Consider the following 5,789-nt stretch of genomic DNA (forward strand, 5'->3'; position numbering starts at 1 on the left):
AGGACATCTGGACTTTATTGCAAAGATAAATAATATTTCTAGTAATGTACTAATGAACAGAGAAATAATCTATTTCAAAATCACAGAAGTTTGTAGGTTAAAGGTGGATTATGTGGTTTTCATGCTTGGCCAATGATGTATGCTCTTGCTTTCTTTCTCTGCTATCTGCTGAAGCCAACTGAAATGTCTGACAAGTTGCTTAGTTTTTCTGCACAGTATCTGTAATATATACTGCTATTTCTTAGCACTTTTTGTTGTTGTTCTTATCACCACAGCCTCTGAATGTCTCAAAACAGCTCAGGAATTTATTCATAATACATAAATATTGTTGTACCCACTTTACAGAGTGAAATATAAAGGCATGAAGTGATACATAGACATGTAAAAATTATCTTCCAAGGAAGAAAAATCCAGATGCCCTGTCTAATGCTTTAATCATGGGTCTAGCCTTTCTACAGTACAGTATTTTATTGGAAAGCCTCAAGGAAATCTCTCCTTGACACTTGAAAAATAAGAAGTGTGATTCCTGCCAAGATTTTTTTTTTTTTTTGAGTTGACAAAACCGTTGCCATGTCAAAACAGTTCTCAGAATTGCATCTTTTGTCTGATTTTCACATCCTTTTCCTCTGCTTATATAGGCAAGCAAGAAGATTCTGGGAAGCTGCAGCTTCCTTTAGAAATATTCCTTTCTTCCCCAACGGTGTGACCACCTAACAGAGCAGAGGGGAGGCACAGGACAGCGAGGATGTTTGGCACGGGGTGGATGAGTAGCAAGAGGCATCCCTCAGTCCCTTTATAGGATAACAGCTGCAACACCATCACAGGCCCCGAGAAGACAGAAATAATGTGTTTGTGGCCGATTGTTCAGCCTTGGCAAGTGACCCTGGAGAGTCACTGTAAGCAGCTATTGATACCAAGAGCAACGGTCTCTTCCTGCTTTTGTAAGAGCACACTTTGGATTACCCAGGGTGCTCTGCAATCCTACTTTTGAAACATGCCCAGCTCACCAGGCATCCCAACCTAATGGAGAAAAAAAAAACCAACCCCAAGCAAAAGAAAAAAACCAAACCAAAATCAAAAACAAAAACAGCAAAGGCTTCTATGCAGAGCAGCATTTGAATAGACAGCAGCCAATTTGCCAGTACAACAATTCTGCATTGAGCTGATTCCTAGATAAGAATATCCCTTTCAGGGAGAGCTTCCCAAATGAGGGAAATCCAGAAGCTGGCTTTTGAGAGCGAAATTCCCTGGGAATTCAGCATACGGCTTTGCCTGGCAGTGTTCCCACCAAAGAACCAACAAAAAGCAACTGGCTCTAATCCTTCTCCTTATGTATTTTGGCAGCTTTCTCCCATTTAAAAGGAAAATAAAAATAAAAGTCCATCTTGCTCCCACACTGGACGAAGTCCAAGATACACACATTGGGAGTACAGGAACTGGCATTTAAGGTCCTCCTGACACTTTTTATGCTGGGTCTTTGATCGCACAGAAGAAGGCAGTTTATTTTTGCCTTTTATGGTCTTAAAACAAAAAGTTGCTCTTGGAAGCTGTCTGCAATACAATTTGGTGTTCAGCCTTCCTGATAAAACTGTTCTAAGTAGTGCCATAAAACAACAAACACCCCAATAATCCTGGTTAGGCCTCCCCTATGTCTCTTCTGAACCATGAATTTTGTGAAGATTAAAATAAATGTGAGATCAAAACTGGGCCTTTCTTTTTCGTTTGTTTTGTCATTTGTATGACCTTTTTCTTTAAAAAAAAAGGCAGCAAATGCTTGGGAGTTCAAAACTGCACTAAGACACAAACACACAAGCTTTTAGAGTCATAAGCCTTCATGCCTTTTAGATAAGATGAGGTCTGAGATAAAGTTGTGGGGAAGATACAGTGTGAGACGATGGCAAAAAGCCATTTGTGTCACTTCTGCTGCCCTTCAGGCATGCTGTCCTCAGACAGGCATATCAGAAAGCCTGATCCAGGATTTTTATAAACTCTGCTGCCCTGTCCAGGTCTGCTCTAAGTGATGGGTTTTTTCTGTCAAGCATTTAGTCATGCAGAGTATTAGCTCCTAGTATTTTTCTGTTCACTACGACACTTTGACCTTTATATGGGAACAAAAACAAGACATTGCAGTTGTCCAAGTGATTTATAGTAAAGATGTTATGAATTGGCATTTAAAATAGGCATTGTTCTCATGTAGCAAGCATCAGGCCTTGTATTTCATCAGATAACACATCTTAATTAGGCTGTTAGGGAAAAGTCATATCTTACCCATATGAAATACTCTTGTTTATCCCAGGAGTGGTTTCAGAAACAGTTTGAAGAGGGCAGAATTCCCAAAGTGGAAAGAGAAAACTATCTGCTTTTACTCAGACAGACCTAGAAGGGCAAATACGGTCAGCTTAAAAGGTCAGATCCCCAGACGTTGTGATGTCCTAGAATTAGTGGAAGTCTGATTTACACCTACAGAGTGCCTAGCAAGTGTTGAATTTGAAAACTCTGCAATTTAACAAATTCTAGCTAAAAGCACTGAAGAGAAAGGTGTGCACCACTAGATATACTAGGCAAAAATCAGCAGAACAAAATTCAGTGCTCCTTTTAAATGGAAACTGATAGCATATGAGGCCTGAGATCTTATCTAGCAGATTTTACTGCTCAGACAGGAAAGGTTAACTGGATAGATAAACCATGGTCGTTTCTGCCAGCATCTCTGACTGGGTGGTGATGGTTTTCCATGCTGGTGCATCCTCACCAATGGAGCTGGAATTCATCGAGAAGTTCATAAGACAGAAGAGGCTCACATTTTGACATGTTGCTATGTTGTTAGGGATGTAATTTTTGTTCAGATGAAGGACATTTGGCAGGTGTGTTAAAGAAAAAAGCTGTAACAGGTAGAGGTAACTGATGTAAATTACAACATGGCAGTAAAGGCTGTCTGTAGGCTACAGCAGAGGCCTCCACATGCCTCCACATACCTTGGCTGACAGCAGCACTTCTCACCTGTCGTGGAGATCTCACCATGGGATAATTCTGCTGTTTCATTTCCTGATCAGAGAAGCAGATGTCTGTGTGCTGAGAACTGCAAGCAGTGGGGACTGCTCTGGGGGATGCCTGCATTGCAGAGTACACAGTAGTACTGAGCCTGACCTCAGCTATATCCCACTCTGCTTGAGCAGAGAAGAACAAGCAAAGCCTGCAGGCTGCACAGAGGTGAGGAATAGGGTGGGACACAGCCCAGCCTTGCAGGTAAGCCCAGTCCTGGATGACAGAGCTGTTGTGGTGTTCCAGTGAGGGGACATTGTTGTGGAAGGGTAGTCTGGGGTGGTGCTTTCAGAGGGCACTGTGCTATCAGTACAGTGAAAACCAGCCAATGTAGAATTGCCCCAGAATTCCCACCTGGAATTTGCTCTGTATGTGCAGGTTTCCTTTGTGGTTTCCTCTTCCCCAGCACACAAAGGATATCAACCTGTTGGAGCCACTCCAGAGGAGACCACCAAGCTGACCAGAGGGATGGAGCAGCTCCGCTGTGAGAAAAAACTGAGAGAATTGGGTTTGTTGAGCCTTGAGAAGAGGAGGCTTCAAGGTGACCTAATTGCCCCTTCCAGTCCCTGAAGGAGCCAACAAGAAAGACGGAGAGAGACTGTTTACAAGGGCTTGGAGTGACAGGACAAGGGGAATGGCTTCAAACTGAAAGAGAGTAGGTTGTTTTGATGCAATTCTAACCCCAAACTTGCTGGCTTCTCTGACTGCTATGTAGCTTTTTCTACAATAAAATATTTTTAATAAAACAGCATTGGGGAAAAAGCATGTTCTGACATTTGATCCTGTCCTGCCCCAATTGGATTGTGCTGCCTTTCATACTCTGCAGCACCTGGAAATGCCCTGAAAGTTTGGGTTCACCGTACAGCAAGTGCAGGTCTAACTGCACAGCACAGCTCTTTCAGTGACTGGCTCTGACCGAACTCTGGTTTCACTTCTGCAGCTGCAAATCTGGAATTTGCATCTGTCTGGCAAATTGTGGCTGCAGATTAAGCTGGGTAGATTGTGAGGTATTTCTTTCTAACCACACGTCAGTGGTAATGAAATCATGTTTCCCAATATTTGTCAAAGTAACACATTCAGCAGAACTTTTCGGAGGCATCAGAAATTGTCTATTTAGAGCAAAAGAGTTCTTGAGCGGTAGACAGTGGTGAAGATTCAGCTGGTTTTTTACAACAACAAGTACAAAAAAACTCTGAGGGAAGTCATCTGGGCCTCCAGGGCATCTTGCACTGCTTAATGTGCAGTATCCAGTCAATCCATCCATTTATTCTCTGGTCCTCTGCACTATTCTTGCCTGACACTTGTCTCTTACTGCAGAAACTGTTTGTCTGGATCTGACTGGTGCCCCCCCTCCATCCTTACTGGCCACGTGTCGAGGTGCTGCTCACTTTCATTCTCCTGCTACCAAAGGTTTTCTGCTTCTGTGGAAAGGGGCAGCAGGAGGGGGCACATGCCTTTGTTTCAGCCACCGCCGTTCACTGCCCGGCACACTTGCTGACAGACAAAAATAAATCCCTGACCAGGAACAGAGCAGCAGAGGTGCAGAGACATGCTCTGATCTCCTTCTCCCATAATGTGGGTGGTAACCTCCTGCAGAGGAATCAGATTTTAGCCCTTTCAGTCATGAAGAAATTCTCAGAGGCACAAAAGGGCATGTTAATCAACACAACAATGTCTGCTTCATCTACCAGAACTCCCAAGACAGGGCATCAAGATAAATTTCCATTTACTCAGTGGCGCAGTAGTCCAAAGCTGCCAGTTCCCAAAGGATCTCAAGTTGTCATGCTCTGCGTTCATGGCCTGTTTGGATGCTTTTACCTGGAGTAAATGCAAGCTAGTACAAAATACCCTATGTCAGGAAAAAAAGTGGGCAATTTCACTTGCTGCAGAATGCCATGGAAAAAGCACATTTAAGGACAGCTGGAGTAGAGTGCACCTGTGATACCCAGTGTATGGCAATCTCCTTGTGCTGGTTTTGGCTGGAACACAATTAATTTCCTTCACAGTATCGGTGTGTGGCCGTGTTTTGGATCTGTGCTGTAAACAGCATTGATAACATGGGGATGTTTTCGTTTTTGAAGAGCAGTGTTTGCACAACAAGGCTTTTCTGCCCCTCAAAACGCCCTGCCAGCGAGGGGACACGAGCACCTGGGAGGGGACATGGCCAGGACAGCTGACCCCACCTGACCCAAGGGATACTGCAGACCATGTGGCGTTGGGCTCAGCACCCAGAGCTGGGGCAGAAGGAAGAAGGTGACGTTTGGAGTGATGGCGTTTGTCTTCCCAAGCCACCAGTGATGGATCCCGGCTTTCCTGGGGATGGCTGAACACCTGCCCGCCCATGGGGAGCAGGGAATGAATTTCTTGTCTTGCTTCTGCTTTCCCTGTTAAACTGCCTTTGTCTCAACACATGAGTTTTTTCACTTTCGCTCTTCCACCTTTTCCCCTCATTGCACTGGAGGGGGAGTGAGCAAGCGGCTGTGTGGTCTCTGTGCAGTCCTTTTTGGCACCCAAAATGGGGCATGAAGGGCTTGAGATAATGACAGATTTGATTGGAATGTGCCTTTTAGAACTGCCACTGGCTTTGGTTCGGTATGCAGTATGGTTGGCTTGCCACAAAGAAAGATGTATCCTATTTTAGACAGCTACAGTTGGAAGTCTGGATAAAGATGGAATACAAGAGAATTGCTCACTATCCAGGTTAGCCCCATGCTGTCACATGTGTGATTCCCGCATGCTTTTCTTCCTGG

At 44.2% G+C, this 5,789-nt stretch overlaps 1 long non-coding RNA gene across 1 annotated transcript in view; it reads left to right on the forward strand.

Annotated features, from left to right (window-relative positions):
* LOC108449183 overlaps positions 1-1,706 on the forward strand; it is a 24,468-nt gene extending 22,762 nt beyond the window's left edge. Inside the window, exon 3 of the long non-coding RNA XR_001865324.1 lies at positions 1-1,706. This exon is cut by the window's left edge and continues 4,790 nt beyond it. This is a non-coding gene — a long non-coding RNA (uncharacterized LOC108449183).
* The last annotated feature ends 4,083 nt before the right edge of the window (positions 1,707-5,789 follow it).

Source organism: Corvus brachyrhynchos, unplaced genomic scaffold (genome assembly GCF_000691975.1).
Source record: "Corvus brachyrhynchos isolate BGI_N302 unplaced genomic scaffold, ASM69197v1 scaffold449, whole genome shotgun sequence".
Taxonomy (NCBI): Eukaryota; Metazoa; Chordata; class Aves; order Passeriformes; family Corvidae; genus Corvus; species Corvus brachyrhynchos.